Source organism: Protopterus annectens, chromosome 1.part1 (assembly GCF_019279795.1).
Source record: "Protopterus annectens isolate FY-2018-M chromosome 1.part1, PAN1.0, whole genome shotgun sequence".
Lineage (NCBI taxonomy): Eukaryota > Metazoa > Chordata > Ceratodontiformes > Protopteridae > Protopterus > Protopterus annectens.
Window position 1 is genome coordinate 323,899,745 of NC_056726.1, and position 20,903 is coordinate 323,920,647.

Here is a 20,903-nt window from a genome sequence, read left to right on the forward strand (position 1 = left end):
CATCCCAACATTGTTCCTCAGGTGATTATTGTATGTTTCATGTCCTTTATGCCTTCCCTTCAAATCCACCAACTAGCTTGAATGCAAACTCAAATTTGATTTAACACAGTTCAGTAAATTAGCACTAAGCATGTACAGTTCTGACATTGCTGACTCAGATTTCTCTCCTTCCATGCAGTCCATTGTCTTTCTATTCTAAAAATGTTCAGTGTTATTCCCAAGAACTTGTGGCATCACCAAACTGCTAGAATCACCCATTTAATTTTGTGTGCTTTATTTTTATAGTATAAGCAGAATTAATAAACCACACAACACCACTAGAGTCCCAGAGATAACTATATCGACAGTTTTAGTCTTGTTGTACTATAAGTGCAGATGTGAGCTTGGAGAGGGAGCAGTGCTCAGACTTTCCTTACCTGTTCCTTGCAGTGACAGGAAGTTTAGGAAACTAGTGTTTAAATGGTTATAGTAGTAAAGGAAACCAGTTAAACTAGTATAGACAGGTAAGGAGTATATAGTTAAAAATGGGTAGACATATGTAGAAAGATGTAAGATGGTTAAAATGGGACATTAGCTAATGGCAGTGTGTTTCCATGACTAGTTGGCTCACAAATTAAGAATTAATCTACACTTATGTATATAAGAAATTGGTCTTATTCGTCTATACTACAAAAGTATGCCATGAAATATTTTTCAGGATAGATGAATAAAGGACATAAAGGTGAGTGGTATATAGATTCTAACAAAATCCAAAGCAAATTTGAAAGAAGACATGAACAGATGAATGCCAGAGGAAGGTGACAAAAGGAAGAATGATTGGTAAGTGATGATGGAGACCGCCTGGCAAAGAAATAACTAATCACAGAGGAGAGAAGCAGGGAATTATATAATGGTGATAACTATGTGACAGACTACGAAGAAAGAATTAGGCAATGAAAATGCTCTTATTGTAATCGGTGTGCTAAAGGAAATGTAAGGCACAATCGATAAGAAATAGTTAAGTTCAGTAGTGAAAAGTGTTATGTAACGATGAGAGATGAAGTAGGAATAAAGGATGAAAAGCACTTTGCAGCCAGAAAAACATTATCACACAGAAAATTGCAAAGCTCTCACTAATAACAAAAATCTTGATTTCATAGGAAGGCTGGGGAAGAAGGAGAAGTATAGAGGCCCAGCATTGTAAACATTGTGCAGTGGACATGAAGAAGGTAATGTAGATTCTAAACTGAAAAGCAAAAAAGTCAGAATTAGTAGTGAGAGTGAATACTAAGAGATGGGTAAAGAAAGACGGAATGCGAACAATGCTGTTTTTTTATTTATTTATTGGATCAAGCTCCATCCCTAATGGCTGGCATGAACACCTCAGTCACTATATGGGCATCTAATACTTCTCCTATGGTGTGTGCCTGCTCCCCACATACACATTTTGAGAACTGTCATAACCAGTTTAGCTTTGCCAAGCCTAAAATCCCATGACATTATGGTCATGTGTAGGTGCAAGCCTCTTCTTGCAAAGGATCATTCAGGTGAATGGGCAACCCATTTTTCTCCCCCCCAAAATGGGTAAGCTGATATAAGCTGATCAATCCTACCTTTTCCTTTTCAGCATCTGAATCATTAATTGATCTCAGGATATCAGAGTCAGGGCTTTATGCCACTATGCAGGAGAGCCAGCAGAAAAGAAAGGTGAAGTTTAGACCATAAAGATAGGGAAAGGGTATGCATCTGTGCTCAGGATAGGAGAAATTCATGTAGTAAAATTGACAGGAAGAAAGAAAAAGCAAAGTAAGTAGTGAAAATGCATACAAGGGTTTGAGAGAAATGAAGGTGTCTTAGAAATAAAAATGAAAGGAGAGGTGGAATATAAAATGACCATGATGTCACATAAGCCTATATAGAAATGTTAACTACAGTTCTAAAGCAAGATCAGAGGAGTAGAGCAGGCTTTACCCAGAGAAAGCTTCATGTGTCACATAATATATAAAGGGAAACAGCCTAGAAGAACAGCAGTGGAATGAAAGGAGATAAGAAGGAAAAAGCATCTTAAAGTGAGGGTATCCAGGTATTACTTACGGGACTCACTTGTAGTTAAGTATATCGTAAATGTAGTACTGTGACTTTAAAGTAGACGTTCAACAGAAGAAATACAATAATTTGACATCTGAAGAATGATGAGATGCTGACAGCATCACAGGACAGCACAGGGGATTGGATGACTAAGATAGAAAAGGGGATGTACATTAGGTGTTAATATTTTAAAGAACAAAGTAACTGAGGCTTCATATGTCAGACAGTGAACTAGAATAGGGTTCATGCATTAATACTACCTAGAAATCTGGTGTTTATTCAATAGGAGAAATGTGTTTATGGGAGTTTAAGGGACGATGTATAGTAACAGTTAGTAAATGTATAAATGTAATGTGTCAGTTGAGGGAATAACAGGAGTCAGGGATGGGTCAGACCCCATGTCTGTGTGGAAAAGTCAGTTTTCATACATGTAAGTTCCAATACACACAGACACACACACACACACACACACACACACACACACACACACACACACACACACACACACACACACACACACACGCAATTTTCTGATACCTGTTCAGGCTTGCAGGGGAGTCACAGCCTATCATGACAACCTAAATGTGCAAGACAGAGAAACTGCACTGGATGGGATGACACTTCACTGCAGAATTCAGACACACACAGAGACAAACAGACACTTTGCTGTGGAAGTTTAATTATATAGTTCATTAGTGCAGAAACATCGGATGAGTAGTGGACATCCACAGGCATGCAGCCTCTATACAATTTCTTAATTATTTTAGTAGGGGCTTACTTGATGTCTTTCAATGTTGTAAGACAAAGTGATTATTTTAAGACAGAGGAGTTGTATCTGCAACTGAAACAGAAAGTATGAATGTTTTAGATGCCTTTTCAGCCATGGACTATGTATGGTTGTGTTTCAGGTCATACATGGTTCAAAAAGTCTGATACTGTGTTTGCAGATAAGATAGCAAGAACAACAACATTTCCAGAACAAATGCATATGTGGCTAACTGAATCAAAATTACACTGCCAAATATGCAAAATATGTTCACAAATACTTAAATTATATGCAGACCCCTTCTGTGCACTTAGATTAAGATATAATATTAGGATATTTATAGGATTATGTTGAAGATGTTGACCATGGCCACTGGTGTTTGTAGCTGAATTTTTAGCAGTCTCCCATTTCCCATGTTTGGTGACATGACTGAGCCAACGAGGTTGTTTCTGACTGCATAACAACATCATGTTGCCTGGTCTCTTCTGGAAGCTTCCTGTGTCAGAAAAAAAGTAAAGCCCTTCTCTCTAGGACATCAAATGGATGATAACCTTGTTTCCTGGTGATCGACAATGTCCATCTGCAATCTACTCAGCTCGTTGTTAATGACTGCTGTCTTCCCAATCTCAGCATCACTGATGTTCTGTAGATCTTCTGTAAGACCTGGAGTCATCATCCTTATGTTTCATGTGCCTAGCCTAAATGCTGGTTTATTTTCCCTGGTCTCTTCTGGAAGCTTCCCATGGCTGAAAAAAAGTAAAGCCCTTCTCCTTGGGACATTTAATGGATATGACCTTGTTTCCTGGTGATCCACAGTGTCCATCTCTAATCTACACAGCCCGTTGTTAATGATTGCTGTCTTCTGAACATCACTGAGTGATGTTCTGTATATCTTCCATTAGGCCTGGAATCATCATCCTTATGTACCATGTGCCTAACCTAAAGGTTGGTTTATTTTGCTGCTTTTATGCATTTCCAGTGCAAATCTTAACATCTTCAACTCTGCCACGTCAAGCTCTGACTCCTGCCTTTTTGTCAATGCCACTGTCGCCAACCTGTATAACATAGCTGGTCTCACTACGCTCTTGTAGACCTTCCCTTTCACTCTTACTGGTACTCGTCTGTCACAAATCACTCCTGACACTCTTCTCCACCCACCCCGTCCTGCCTGTTCTCTCTTCTTCACCTCTCTTTCACACTCACCATTACTCTGAACTATTGATGCCAAGTATTTAAACTCATCCACCTTCACCAACTCTACTCCCTGCATCCTCACCATTCCTCTATCCCTCCTCTCATTCACAGACATATATTCTGTCTTAGTCCTGCTGACCTTCATTCCTCTTCTCTCTAGAGAATATCTCCACCTCTTCAGGGTCTCCTCCACCTGTTCCCTACTCTCACTACAGATCTCAATGTCATCTGCAAACATCTTAGTCCACGGGGACTCCTGTCTGATCTCATCTGTCAACCTGTCCATCACCATTGCAAATAAGAAATGGTTCAGAGCTGATCCCTGATGTAATCCCACCTCCACCTTAAACGCATCCGTCACTCCCACTGCAGACCTCACCGCTGTCACACTACCCTCATACACATCCTGTACCACTCTTACATACTTCTCTGCCACTCCCGACTTCCTCATACTAAATGCATTTTCAAAAATTGTCTCATTATACTACTTTTGTCACTATCAATGATCAAGAGGCAGACTATTGTTAGCAAATTGTGATGAGGGAACATCTAGATATCCTTCAAAGAGACTTTCAGCATTGAGCTGTTTGAATACAGTAAGTAAACATAACAGATGTATATGCTTTACATAGTGTTATAAAACAAATGCATATTATGTTGAGGTAGATTTTTTCCTGGGTCATACAAAGATAACTTGCTAATTGTTTTGCAATGAAAACTCATCTATTGAAAAAGTTGATGTCTAGCTACCCCTACACATATGCTAAATATAAAAAAAAAATCCTTCCCCACAGGACCCCCCCCCAGAGACTCCTCTGCCTGCACCCAGTTTGCCCACTCACACTGCGCATGTGTAAACCAGGAATTCCTGGGCTAGCCAAGAGCCCTATGACCTGTTCATTCTTGCCAAAGAAGCCCTATCAGCCCATCCATTCCCCCAGTGGTGAGAGTCAGGTGGTGGGCAGCAGGCCAGTTTTCTGATCTTTTGGGGCAGTCTCCCCTCCCCCGCACTAATGATGATCCTTCCCCCCCTTGAATGCTCTCTGAGCTCTGCTGCATGCTTCTACCATGTGGGGTGTGCATCCACACACTGAATCCTCCAGCATAAACATCTGCACAATGACAGAGTTTGCTCCCTAGGTCCATGCTCTTGGGTGCAACACATGCTACTAATGGGTATCATCCCAGTGGTGAGCCAGAGCCGTCTCCCTCCCTCCAGGATAGACAAGCTGGAAGTGGCCTCTGCCAGCTCCTGCAGAAGCCTGAGCTGCTAATCAGTTCACCTGTGCTGCTTTTATCCTCCTATGTTTTGAAGCTGGTATAATTTATTTATTTATTATCTTAACAACATGCAATGTAATAAATCTAGCACAGTATTTTATTTTGTTAACTATGAATAGCCCTCTGGTGCATAATGTTTCATTTTGAGAAGTGAGCCTGGAAAAGAAGGACATTAGATATTCTAGAAGCTGCATAGTTTACAGCTGAAGCCAGGTGGGATTAAATTTAAGCCTCTATATTTGCAACCAAATAAGAGCCAACAATGAAATTAAGAAGGTGCAACAATACAGAATGCATAGAGAATATTCTGCTACTATGTTTATTCGGTAGAGCTAATACAGTGTAAGTCTTTAAAATATACTTTTGAGAAAAAGTGGTTCACAGAATCATAGCACTTTTCATTAGTGTGCACATCAGTAGTTTAAGGAATTTTCAGAAAGCCAGCTGTTCCTGGCCCAACAGTGATGGTTGTAATCTGTTGAAGTATTCTTGCCAAAAGCATACACAGAACATATAAAGAAAACAAAAATGCAGACACTACTTCAAGTACATTCAGCTCCTTGTAATTGTTCTTCAATCCACTGCTAGTAGAATTGGAGTATCAGAGAAGATGTTTTCTTTTTAGGGGGAAGGCAGTCACTACATTGCCAAAGTTTAGTTTGCAGCACCAGAGATTCATTCACTGATGGATTCACAGTTCTCTCTCTCTCAGTTCAGTCATTGATTTCTTTTTTATACTTTGCTTGCTGTTAGTTTTCATTGTTAAATATGGCAACATTGGGTCAGATTCATAGTTACCTACACTAAGTGTGCACAACTGTATGCCGTTCTGAGTGAATAGACAACATAATTATAACTCCCACCTATTTCTTCCTAATTTTACTTTTCCTATTGATTTTCTTGCAGCCTTTAATATGAAGGAGATTCATAAAGGTTACCACAAAGTGTAGACAACATGTACAGTTGCTATAATCTTTCTGAGTGAATAGACAGCACAAAAAGTGCGGTAGGGATGTTCTTGAATATGGAATGTGTACACATATGATTTTTGTATTTAAAGTTAGTGTATACTTGGTGAAGGCATTAATGAATCTGGCCCATTATTTTCAAAAATACACACACATTATTTTTAAGGGTGAGGTCATGGCTAGTTTTACATTATAGTATAGTGCTTATAGTGCCTTTTTAGGCGGGGTTCCAAAGACCAAATTATCACCGTAACAGCTACAAACAAATCCAATCTGAGGGTCATGTTGCTCAACGCTAGAAGTCTAAATCTTAAAATGCACTTGCACAAGGCACTCCTTAAAATGGTGAACATCAACATTTGTGCTGTACCAGAGACCTGGTTCAAGGCAGCAGGAAGCACCCCTGCACTACCAGGCTATAACTCATTCCACACCTTTCAGCCCCAGAACTTAGACCGAAGCTCCAAAGGCGGTGGTGTCTCCTTATTCATAAAGGATGCACACACCTCCAGACTGGTAGCCCAATGTAAGGCATCAGAGATACTTCAGGTGCAGCTAACATTGGGTAAGACAGCGATTCAGGTCATAGCCTGCTATAGGTCCCCAAACATGTCCCAAGACATTCCTAAGCACCCTGGAGAATATTAGGGTCCAACCTAACACTCTTACTAGGTGACTTCAACTACCCCTCCATAAACTGGGTAAACTACTCATGTACCAATACACTTGCCCAACATTTACTGGAGTTAATTAATTCCAATGCTCTAGACCAGCTCATTCTTACCCCCACTAGAGGTAGCAACATCCTTGACCTGGTCATTACTAACATGGGCAACTGTTGCTCTACACCAATAGTCAGTTCCTCCCTGGTTAGATCTGACCACAAATTAATCACCTTGAAAATCCACATCCCACCCCCCCCAGCAAAGGTAACCACCATGAAAAACTTCTCCAGAGCTAACTTTGGGATCCTAAAAACAGAGGTGGCTAACTTCACGGCACCCATGCAAATGGAAAATAGTTGCGTGACTGCAGAATCATACACCAGTGCACTGTATAAACACATACACAAATGTATGTATCTCACCATACCCAATAGAACCAAGGCACTCTCCTCCAAAAAAAAGGAAGCCAATCTGGTGGTCCCCTGCCATAAACAAACTCTACAACAGAAGGAGGAAACTGATGTGGAATAAGGTGAGGTCCCAAGACTGGAAAAACTCCCTTATCAGCCTCAACAAAAAGTTGAAATCCCTCATCAAATCCTCTAAAGCTAGGTATGAAAACAGAATTGCACCAGATAGTAAAGACAACCACAAGGCCTTCTATAGTTATGTAAAGAATCTCCACGGCAATACCCAGATTTGTTCTGAGCTACTGCACAATGGTACCTCCTATACTGAGCCAACAGATATTGCCAGTATACTGGCTGGCAGATTCAGTGTCAACTTTACCCCCCTCTCCCCCCCAAGGACCAATCACAATACGAGTAGATTGCCAAGCACCCAGTATTACTGCTCCACAGGTTAAAACAGTACTGTCCAAGGCCAAGAATACAGCTTCTATGAGACCTGACAATATCCTGGTTGTGTTCTACATGAACTACAGAGTGAACTGGCACCTCACCTGTGTGCTCTGTTCAATCACAGCCTCACGTCAGGCTTTGTCCTTGCCTACTGGCACTCTGCTACAGTTATCCCTCTCCACAAAGGAGGAGTGACTACAGACCCTGGGAACTATCCCCCCATTAGCCTGACAAGTCTGATATGCAAAGCTATGGAATGCATCATCATGGACCTAATAAACAAGGATATAGGGAATCCCACACAGTTTGGTTTTGTAAAGGGTAGATCATGCCTGCTCAACTTGATCGACTTCTTTGAGTCAGTCACCAGAGCTGTGGATGAAGGCAAGGTGGTTCATACAGCCTACCTTGATCTGACCAAGGCTTTTGATACCATTCCCCACTCAGGAATCATAGAAAAACTCACTAAGGTAGGCATCAACCCCTATATCACTAGATGGGTTGAAAACTGGCTCACAGATAGAACCCACAGTGTGAAAGTATCTGACTCCAAGTCAGACTGCCGATTAGTCATGAGTGGAGTCCCACAGGGTTTGGTCCTGGGTCCTCTCCTGTTTGGTATCTACTTCTCTGAAGTCCAGGCCAACACGAAGAGACTCTCGCTGACAAAGTTCGCAGATGATTGCAAGTTGGGAGCTATTATTAACTTCCCAAGTGAAGCTGACATCCTACAGAATGGCCTCACTGTGACCAACGACTGGTGTCAGAACCATGACCTTAAGCTCAGTGCCAAAAAATGTGTTGTCATCCCTTTTGGAAAAAACCCGGTTCCCGTGAATTACCACATTGATGGTAGTCCGCTGAACACAGACAACATTATAAGAGATCTGGGAACACAGGTTGACAGCAAACTCTCTTTTGATCACCACATTGCCACTGTGGTCAGAAAGTCCTTCTATGTGGCACATCTCATTACTAAGGGTTTTACATCCAGGAAGAAAGAGGTCATTATCTCCCTCTACTCTTCCCTTGTTTGGCCAATCATTGAGTACAATGCCCCATTTGGCATGTACCTCACTAGACACCTGCAACAACTGGAGAGGCCACAAAAGTAACTCAGAAAGAGGATTCTAGGCCTTAAACACTTGTCCTATATAGACAGACTCAAAAAACTCCAACTATTCTCTGTATCATATCGCCTACTTAGCGGCAATCTCTGCCTGACTTACAAAGCCATGTCTGACCCAGCTCTGTTAGAAATGCTACATCTAAAGAAATCCCAATCCCTCCACACCACATGCTCCAGAGGCCTCAACCTCATTACCACAATTAACAGAACATGCTGGAGGGACAGGTTCATAACCCAGAGACTGCCCATACTATGGAACAGACTTCCCATACATGTCAATTAGAGAACCTTCCTGACCCTCTTCAACAGAAATCTTGATGAGTGGATGGGAAACAGAAAATTCACCTTGGGGATAACACCAGTGGCTCTATTTGACAGAGGCACTGGGAACTAATGTCAGGTGGCACTATGCCAGGGTAATCCTATGGCTAGACTTGTAAAGGCCCCAGGGCCATTAGCCTAGAGCACACCTATGAACCTATGAACATGGTGAATTTCTTCAGGAATTACATTGAGTCGCCATTGCATTTGTATTGCAGTTGCTGTAGCCTTTTTAACTTTTCTGTCTGAAGGAAGTTAAATCCTATACCTATATCCATTAGCTTTAGTCTACAAATTCAGCATTATACTTGGCAGTAGCTAAATGTAATATACAGCTCATACCTCTCAACCTGTTAGAGCAAGAAATTTGGACAAAGCCAAAAATAGTGCATGGTCAAAGGCCCAAAATCAGGGACAGATTTTAAATATTGCGCTTATAAATCTAGAAAGTTGTTAGAGCAATAGGTTTGCATTTGTCTACATTTGCTGATAGAAGTGAAGTCTGAAACATGATTGTTTGTTATTATATAGTGATGGCAATCCTCAGTGATTTGCCATAAAACCATAAATTTTATGAGGAATCAACCAAAAATAAGAGACAAAATCTGGGCTTTTTTAAAAATTCTGGACAGTTGAGAGCTGTGATACTGCTGGTAAAATGCTCACAAAAAAGTAACAATTGCAACCATGTTGTTGTTTCACTACACAACATAATACTTAATACAACACATTGATCGAAACTGTAGATTCATTTAAGGACTGGATATATGTGTAGATTCAGCTTAGAGCTTTTCTAACCATATCAACAAAACGGTTAATAATAGTTATATAACTATAAGTTGTATAAAAAGATTTATAAAGTATAGGAAATCAGAAATGAAGAAATCATTGTTTGTAAGTTACATTAGAGCCACACTAACATACAGAATAACAATAAAGAGACCTTAAAAGAAAACAAGTAAGAGTAAAATGGAAGAAATACACTGGAAATATACCAAAGGTATCCATGGATCTGAACATTTAAATTATTATAAAAGACTAAAACATCTGCAGTTGTACAGTGTCTCCTATAGATTTTTAAGAGGGAGATCTTATTCATATATAAAAGGCATTTAGGGACAAAAACTCTGGGAATATATGGGCTTATCAAAAAGTAATAGAGAATCATCTGGAAACCTATACAGAGTCTGGTGTGTAATGATGAAGTTTATATCACATGGGATCACCCATTACTAACAATTCAAAAAATAGATGCGAGAAACTCATGTAACATAGTCCATGAAAAGAAGACAAAAGTAGCATTGATCATTGAAATTACTACACCCAGTGGTTGCACTTTCTTACATATAGAGAAACACAAAGTCATAAAATACCAGGATGTGCAGGCAGAAATGGGGGCAATATGAAAGAAGGCTACCCAGATAGTATGAATAGTCGTAGGAGTAATGAGATTCATTAAAAAGAATTTAGCCATATCTAGATATGCTACTGATACATATAACTCCATATGAATTGCAGAAAGAGTCAGTTCTGGGCATATTGGGGGTGCTGCAAAAAGCAGTTTTGGCTAACATCAAAGACTGAAACAATACTAATTTCATGAACTTTAATCATACTTTGACTTAGGAATGGGGTCCACTCTAGTCATGGTATTAGAAACCCAAAAGATTTGGAGAAATTAAAAAAAATGATGAGGTATTTTTTAGCATTTAGTTTAAGACCATGGCTTTGGCACCAATCATTGGTCTGTGTAAGCCCCTTTTGAAGAACACTGACATTGTTAGGGGATTCAGTGATAGCACCTAATTTGCAGTCATCTGCAAACTTGGTTAGAAACAGCCCCTCAGTTTTGATCTGGACTTCTGAGAAGTATATGCCAAACAAGAGGGGGCCCAGCACTGACCCTTGTGGTACCACCCCCTCCCCCCGGTGACAGATCGGCTGGTAGAGGTGAAGAATCCCACTTTGACTGAGTGTTGTTGATCTGTGAGCCAGTTTGCAATCCACCTGACAACATAGGAGTTGATATTTAACTGCATTAGTTTGTCAGTGATGCCCAAATGTGGGATTGTGTCGAAGGCCTTGGCCACGTCAAGATAGGCTGTGTGCACAGCTTTGCCTTTGTCTATGCCTCTGGTCACATTCTTGAAGAAATCCACAAGGTTTAGCAGGCATGACCTACCCTTGACAAAACCAGACTTGGATGGACCTAGGGTTTGAAGGTCACCTATGTCCTTATTTATGAGATCCATGATGATTCATTCCATTGCCTTACAGATGAGGCTGGTTAAACTTATGGGTCTATAGTTACCTGGGTCTGTTGCTGAGCTGTCTTTGTGGAGAGCGACAACACTGCTATTTTCCATTCAGTGGTGACAAAGCCAGTACTCAGGCTGTGGTTGAATAGGGTGCGTAGTGGAGTAGCTAGCTCTTGTTTAAGAACATTAGGAATGCAGCCAGGAATGCCATCTGGTCCCATGGAGCCTGTGTTCTTAGTCTTGGAGAGAGCATTGATGACTTGCTCTTTGGAGATGCAGGGAGGATATGGTGTTGAAGACATGGTTTATGGTATGTTTGGTGGGATAGAGGGGTGAAGTTTTCACCAAACCTGTCTGCTAGCAGGTTTTCAATTTCCACAGGGTCAGTGTGTGCTATACCATCCACATTTAGTTCAGCACACAACCGTTGAGGTTGTGGATGTAGATGAAGAAAACCTTATGGTTATTCTTGGCTATGGTTGCTAAATTTTCCTCAAAGTTGCTCTTTGAGTATTTTACATGTTGTCTTATTTACTTGTTTAGGCTGAGAAGGGTCCTCTTCCAGTTCTAGGTTCTCACTTTTGTATTTTTAGACAGCAGCTTCTTTCAATTATTGTATAATCTATTAATGCTAGATGTCCACCAGGATGGCTTGTTTTTTCTTGAGGATCTTGCTTTAATCCTATCAGGCACAGCTGTGTCTATAAATCTGTGTAGATGTTTATACAGGGCAGCAGTGTATACCTTAATATAACTGTCAATGCCATCTGTGGGAACTGGAGCTTGGAAGTTGATTATACCATCCCTTAGGAAGTATAGTTAGGTTTGGTGAAGTTTTTTTAGCCTGACGTCTTCTGTGGTGAGTTTGGTGCTATTGCTACTTCAAAAATGACTGATTTATGGTTGAATTTAACCAGTGCAGGCCCTACACTTGAGGAGCTGCATTGGCCATTCATACTGGTGAGGACCAGGTCTAGAACATTAGAGACCCTTGTGGTGTGGTGCAATATTTGTTCCAGGGCATTTGAGATAACAAAATCCAGGAACTTTTGTGTAAGTGATTTTGGGTTCTTATAAGTTTTCCAATTAATGGAGGAATAGTTGAAATCACCCATGACTAGGGTGTTAGGTTGTACTTTATTTGTCCCAAGTAGATCTAAATAAGTTGTATGGGCTTCTTGGTTCATAGAAATGAACCTGTAACTGGTGATTATATGAAGAGGGGTCTTACTGATGGCAATTTGGAGTTGGAGTAACTCCATAGAGTTATTTTGTCTAACCCGTCTAGAAGTGTAATTATCTTTAATGAAGATAGATACTCCACCTCTTTTGGTTCTCGCACCTTCAGTTTGTGGTCTGAAATTGTGGAAGGCATTGTAGTCTTGCAAGGCCAGGGTACTTAATGCGGCCTTGAACCAGGTTCCTGTGACTGCACACGTCAACATCTTCCAGATAGTGGAGTGCTTCTAGATAGTGCAGTTTCTGATTTAAACTCTTAACATTTAGCTGCATGACCCTTACTTTCTTTGTGTTTGATATTTTCAAGTAGGAAATTTCGTTTTTGTGACCTTGCCTAAAAAAAGGCATTATAGGGGAGGCAAGTGCCTTAGCTAACAACCGAAAGCCTAAAGGTGCCAGGTGAAGTCCATCACTGGCAAAGCAGCATGGTCTATCCACCATGTCATCCCAGGCTGACAGGAACTGGATCCCCTTAGAATGACACCAAAAAATTAGCCAATTATTGAAGTCAATCATTTTTTGTTTATATTGTGGTATCATCCAAGGTGAGGGTAAAATCCTGCTCAAAGCTAGGGACATACCTGCCTGGGACACATATTGAGAGAGTTCAATCATGTCTTTCTTCATATAGTCCAGAGAGGTACATCTCAAGTCATTCACACCAACATGAACTATGACGGAGTCATAACAGTACTTGTTGTTGAGAGACTTGAGTGCATGTGTGATTTGACAAATCCTTGCACCAGACAGACAGCTGACCATAACCTTCTTGTTTAACCTGGTTAGTGGGGTGTCTGTATGTCTACTGCAGAGTCACCTATAACTAAAACATTTGGAATAGACATGCATTGCCTTAAGGGCTTATTTGGTGAGACACTGGTGCTAGTGTTTTTATGTGTATTGGGTGCTTGGGGTGTAGTGTTAGGTGTAGCATGTTTCTGTTTTGGAGGTCTCATGTGTTTAGGTAGGTTTCTGGAGTGTACATCTGCATATGAAGGTTTATGTGTTGGGTGCATATTATGAATAGGAGTCATGGTGTGTGAGCTGACAACCTGTTTAGTGTTGCTGTTCTGGGTGCAAGAGAGCAGTGAGTCCAGATTCTTAGTGTAGGAGCATCTCTCACAAATTGTACTTGAGTGATTTAGGGGTAAGGCTTGTCAGTTTACGAGGCAGTTGCTACACTGCCTCTAAAAGGAAAAAAAAAAAACATGTCAACCAAGCTAGCAGAAGAAACAGAGGGAAACTGACAGTCCATAATGCAAGGTTTGAACCAGGTATCTTCAAGATAAGGGGAAAAAGATGGGGGTATCTGGTAGGGGGCTATTTCAGGGTGACTAACCTATGGGTTGTACAGTAAGAGGTCTATAAAAAGGGAATCTGTTGATCTGATGTTGATAGCTAAGAGGTAAAATCACTGCTGGGTGGTTCACTAAACAGCTTAGAGCTGTTTAAGAACTGCTCTGCTAGATAGCAGCCGCTTCTAAGGGAAAATATGTCTATTGGCTCTTTTGAGTCTATAACCTTCAAGAGTTACCCCTCTGCACAGTGGTGCATGATGGTGCGCTATGCGCAAACAACAGCAAAGCAGCTAATACCAAGAAAGTAACGAAAAAGCTCAAATTGAGCCCTACACCAATGAAATAGCTCAAACCGAGCCCTGCAGCAATGAAATAGCTCAAACTGTGCCCTGAACCAGTAACCTTCAGATAGTCCAACTGTATGCTCCTGCCAAGAGGATATGTGTGTGTGTGTGTGTGTGTGTGTGTGTGTGTGTGTGTGTGTGTGTGTGTGTGTGTGTGTGTGTGTGGGGGAGGTTCTCCAAAAGAAGATGTCCTGATTTTTAGTGCTCACTCCTCAAACTGAACTGGATTCAGCAAGCCTGAATTCAGTCTATACTAAGGCAACAGAATAAAAGCAGAATACTTTTTTTCTTAAATTAAATAGGCAACCGAGTAAAAAAACAACACAGTTTTCCCTAAATTAAATACAGCAACAGAATAAAACAGCAGAACAGATCTTTCCTTAAATAAGTAAAAGCAGCAGTTGGTGTGAAATACAGTCAAGTGCAACAAATGCAGTAGTAAAATTGAAACTTATGATTTGTAGTTCTCTCGGATGGTTTGGTACGATCAGAGGAGCAGAGGCTGATTGCTTAACTCTCTGGAGCCTTTCTAAGACTTTCTAAGATTTACAGTCTCCTTTGTTTTCTCTGCATTTATCCTAGGTCTATCCCACCATTTATTTTCCTTCTTCTACTTTCACTCATCTTTTGATCATACCGTTGTATATATCTTCATCATCTCCAAACTATACCACTTCCATCTTCTCTTCCACATATTTAACTCTCTCCAAGTTTGTAGAGTCCTAAGAAATTTTCCCTTCAGACCAATCTTTTTTGTAAGTTCATTTTTTCATTGATCCACTTTCCATAGTAGTTCTTGACATACCCTGCCATCTCCAATTTCTCCCTGTTCTCTTTACCTGAGATCATCACTTCTCCCTTTCTTTCCAAGGATATGCTTCTGCTTCTTAATTACTTTGTGCATTCTCCACTTGATCCAGTTAGATTTCAAAAATCTATACCTCCCTACTTTCTGTCCCCCATACCTCTAATGCTCATTTGTATTCTATTCATTTTCTTCTGTAATCCTTTTGGTATATAATAGCATTTACCCAATAATTTCATCTGTGGATCCCATAACAGCTCTTTTCCCCTAACTGCCTTAGCTAATTCCCACATTTCTTTCCGTTTATAATCCTTCAGTTCACAACATATTCCCTCCCCCACTTCCCCTTTTAGCTGCTAGTACCATTTCTGTATTCTCTCTCTCCATTATATTTTTGTATGTTATCCCTCACTAACATCCCCACTCACTCGGTATATAGCCCACTTTTCATATTGCATAACACTCTTCTTCCCACTCCTCACTCTCATTGTTCCTCTTGATTACTGCCCCATTTGCCAAAATCCTAAGACAGCATCTAGCATCAGTGCAAAATCTCACTGCACCTCTGACAGGTTGACTATCTTCCCTTTACTAGCAAATTCTATTACTTGTTGTATTTTATGAATCTCAGTCTGTGTTCTTCATATTATTCACTGCTGCAGTAGTCTTAGCTATATGAGTTTATATCTTGTCAAGGATATAACTGCCAGCTTCCAGAGCTTCGGGGCACCTTTCATGAACCCAAACTGGCAAGCAGCTCAAGATGCGCTGACTAAAAGACAAGGTTGTACTTGAAACTCCAGAGCTTTTCTGCCACTAAAGAGTATGCTCCTCTGAGGCTTTTGAAGATCGACAGTCAACTTGTACTTTCCTTTACAGGGCAGATAAGTTCCCTTTGGGAGAAAAACCTTCCATTTTCTTATATTTACTGATGCTTTATTACTTCCCACTTCAGGAAAGTTATTTTAAAGCTAAGAATGTTATGTCTTAACGGACTGTCTCAATACTGTAATGTACTTTTAAATGGATCACTTGTTTTTTCTGTCAGTTTTAAAGTAGTGGAAAGTAACTGTTAACATATTTTCTATGAAGAAATTGTGTTTAATTTTCCATTGCGGGGCTGACACATTGTTTGAATGTACTTTTTACTGTGTATTTTTCGTCAAAAAGAGTAACTTTTGTGGACTGTTAGTTTTACAGACATTTACTGCTTGTCTTCCCTGGGAAAAAGTCACCATTTTTGGCTTGACCGTGGAATAGATTGCTGGTCCCACTGTCAGTCCTTCTTCCAGCCACAAAAAGAAAAAAATAAGGAAACAGCCTTTGGCCCCCCATCAGACTAGCAATTTACCTTAGCCGCAGGTGAGTGACTCTGCTGTGGCCATTTGTTGTACCTCAGACCACTCCTATTTTTACCCCGAATCCATCTGGTGTAGCACTTACAGCCAGTATGGAACAGGGGTTAGTTACGTCCTCTGCAACTGTTGGAGTTCCCTCAGTGGGCAAGGGAGAGCCATTCTAGTCATTCCTGGGAAAGGGAACAGGGAAGGTTTCCCTGTAGTGTTTGAATGCTTTGCCCATCTGTGGGGAAGCATCAGCTGCCATTAGTAACATCGCCGATCCCATTTTTTCCTGTCAAAAACAACAGAAAATCAAACTTGTATCTACTCCTCCTCAAATGTCTTTGGAAAGGAGCAGTTTACTGGGACTGGGTCAGCGTTTAATTCAGGCTATTAATCCTAATCCTTCTTGTAGAGTAGTTTCTGGTAAAAGAAAGAAGAATGTCTCTTTTCCTGAAAAGATTCAATATTGTGAATCTGAAAAAGAAGATGCAGGGATGGATTCAGAGTTTTGTCCTCAAATGTCTGATTCAGACTCAGGGAAGAGCTCAGTTTGTGATTCTTCCTGTGGGGGGAGTTCTATTTCTCTGAGACTATTGCTAGAATGTGCCAGTGTTTTCAGTGGGTGAACACTGAGTTTTCTCAGTCCCTCAGAAAATACTATGAGCTGTTACATAAAGATTTTCCGGAACCTACACCTATACCCTATTCTGTCTGCCTGCTTTAGAGGATATATGTTTGCAATTTTCCTGATAGTCAGCTGCCCCCAAAAAAGCAGACAGGATGTACAACGTTTCTCTGTCTTTTAAATTTGTATTCACTATTCCCAAACCTGACCCAGTAGCTATAGCCTTAGGTGACTCCACTGCTGCTAAGCACTTAGTTAATTCCAGTCCTAGTCGTTCTAGTAAGGATGGGAAATTTTATTTATTTGTATTTATTTTCAGGGGTAGAGCACCAATCTCCATAGACATTTTTCACACTCAGCCCGGGAGCAGTGTGTGATTAAGTGATTTGCTGAGGGTCACACATACAGTAGGTATGAGAAAAAAGTGTATACTTTTGCAACTTTGATTTTCAGGATTTTAAATTGTCAGGCGCATATGTTAATGTTTGTTCTGACATATTATGAAAGCATGAGGAATGCTTTATCTATAGCTTCTTCTTGTGAAGCAAAAACTGTTTTAAATAACTTGGTTTCTTCTGTTGCACAGGTCACTATTCATTGTTTGCAGTGTGTGTATAATTCTGTTGATACTTCTTCCAGGGTTATGGGCATTGATACTGTTTTAATGTGATTCATTTGGCTACATTCTCAGAACCTCCCACATGTTTAAAAAAATGAGATTTTAATGTCTCCCTTAGAGGCTTAGTGTTTGGCCTTTCTGCTGCAGAGGTGATCAAAATGTGTGATGAAAGGGGCAAGCTGATCCAAGGAATCTCTAAGATTTTCAGCACTGTTTTTCCAAACTATCCAAGGGATTTTGTTTCTTCTCATTCAGTTAAGGCAAAAAACAAAATAAACAGTCTCCACAGAATTCAGCTAAGCAGACATTCAAGAAGAAGTGGAAAGGGAGTTCCAAATAGAAGTCTCAAACCTCACAAAACCAAGGACAGTCCAGCACATCTGAATGAATATTCAGGAGAGCTTGTGATTCCCCTCCCAGCCTGGCCCCTCTTCTCTTCCAGGAATCTCCATTTTTCTCTTCAGCAACAGATTGTTTCAGACAAATGGGTTCTGAAAATCATTCAAAAGAGCTACATATGGCAGTGGGAGGAAATTCCTCCTTTCCAGGAGATCATTGCTCATACTGCAGAATAGACTCTTGTGTTTCTTCCTGTTCTTCATCACATGCTGTCTCAAGGAATGATAGAACCAGTTCCTCCTTCCCAGGTGGGGAAGAGGTTTCATTCACGGATGTTCTTAGTGCCAAAGCAATGCTTGGAGACCAGTTCTGGATCTTTCTTTAATAAACCTGTTTGTAATAGTGCCAACATTCAGAATGATGTCACTTCACTACCTGTTACCTCTTCTTCCTCTTTCAAGTTTCCTGGTAACACTAGGCTTAAAATATACTTCTCATCACATCCCTATTCGTCAAGACATCAGGTGTTTCTTAAGGTTTTGTGTGTTTGGATCACAGTATCAGGTTTCTGCCTTACCCTTCACACTACCACTGTACCAACAGCATTTGGAAAGTGTCTAGCTCCAGTTACAGCTCATTGTAGACTAAAGGATAGTCACATCTTTCCATATTTAGATGACTTGCTTACCTTTGCAGAGCCTTTTTCAAAATTTCAAGAGTCTCTCTCTTTGGTGAGTGATCTCTTGAACAAGTTGGGATTCCAAGAGAACATTCAAAAGTCTTTCTCAACTCCTTTACACAGGATTGCGCTCCTGGGGTATCAAATAGATACCTCAGTTCAAAGAGCTTTTCTTCCAGAGGAAAAAAATAGATCTTTATCTGCATGTATTTCTAAGGTTTTCCACTCAGACTTTGGTCACTGCAAGGGAACACCTCAGAATTTTGGGTCTCATGACATCTATGATTCTCAAGACTCCATGTGAGAAAGATACAGTGGTATCAGAAATCTCTTTGGTCCCAGCATTAACAGCCTTTATGTTTCCAGATAGCAGTACTTAAGTGTGTTAGAAGACAAATGCTTTAGTCCAGACAACAGATATCCCTAAATCAAGGTCTCCCCTTCTCCATCCCTGCTCCAAAGCAGTCACCACAGATATTTCCGACTTAGCTTGGGGAGCAGCTTCCAGAGGTATAAAAGTGCAAGGGGTGGGGGCCACCAAGAGCAGATGCAAGCACATAAATATCAAAGAAATGCTTGTCCTGATCAAGGCACTCAACTCTACAAATCATCTTTGGTTTCAGGGACCTCTTCAAGTAGCTACAGACAATAGCACTGTCATGTTGTACATCAACAAGCAAGAGTGAACCAGATCATACCCCCTTTACAGACTAGCCATGTTAGCTTGGGATATAGCTTCACAGCACAATCTCACTCTACAGGCATCCTACATTCTGTCAAAGCAAAATTCTGTGACAGACAAGCTGAGCAGGACCAGGGCAGATCCTCTCGAATGGAAACTAGATCAGGGGGGTCTTCCAAGATTTGATCCATCTGTGGGGAGTTACTCAAGTAGATATTTTTGCCTGCTCTGTGAACAATCAACTGTTACGATTCTGTTCATAGATAAGTTCATAGATTAGTACTAAGCTAACTGCCCTTGCGAGCCATTTTAAGCCTAGCCAATTATCCCTTGTGAGACTCAAACCCTCAAGGCAAGGACTCAAGGCAAGAAGGCATGGAAGACAGATGCCTTTTCTTTTCTTTACTTTTCTTTGAACAGGAATGTTTGTGTATGTCTTTCCACCTTTTCTACTAATATCCAGGGTACTTCTGTAGATTCAGAAGGAATCCCCAAAAATCTTTGTGGTGACTCCCTTCTTGCCCCAGCAAACATGGTTCTCCCTTCTTTTTGAAATAGCCAGGGACAATTACCACAGGTTTCCTCACATAATGGATTTAATCACACAAGAACAGTGGTGTTTGATACATCCCAACATCAATCAACCTTATTTGATTGACTGATTGATAGGGTCTTAATTCCTTGCAGGCACCTGTTTTCTGAGGATGTACGGCAGGTATCAATGAGGCAAGAAAGCCTGCTTCTAGAAAATCATATATTAGCAAATGGAAAATGTTTTCTATTTGGTGCCAACAACATAAGCAGCACTCATTCATGGCTAGTTGTTCTCTAGTTTTATAGTATGAGTGAGTTACTTTCATGTGGTGTTTCTTATTTCATTATCAGTGTTACTTTGTTAGCCATTTCAGCATGTCTGTCCATGGATCCTCCTCTTTCAAGACAGTCTCATGTCAAAATATTCTTGAAAAGGTTTTACATAAGAGGTATCCGAGTAAACCCATGGCCCCTCCTTAGGATCTTAATATTGTGTTAGAGAAGGTAACACCTGCTCAATTTGAACCAGCTAATCTGGCTGACTTGAAGTTTTTAACATGGAAAACAGTTTTACTGATTGCTCTGACCTTTAAAAAGGGGGTATCTGACTTGTAAACTGTTATGGTGAGTCATCCCTACCTTATTTTCCATAAGAACAGGGCCTTTTTGAGAGCTAATCCTTCTTTTATGCCTAACGTGCATCTGAGTTTACTTTAAGCCAAACTGTCCATCTCCCTGTTTTCTTGTCTGAACCTAACAATTAAGGAGAAAGGATACTCCATAGTTTGGATGTCCCCAGAGAACTCAGGTACTATTTTGACAGAACTAAATCTTTCAGATATTTGGATCAATTGTTCATTTCTTGTGAAGGTAAGAAGGGACAACCT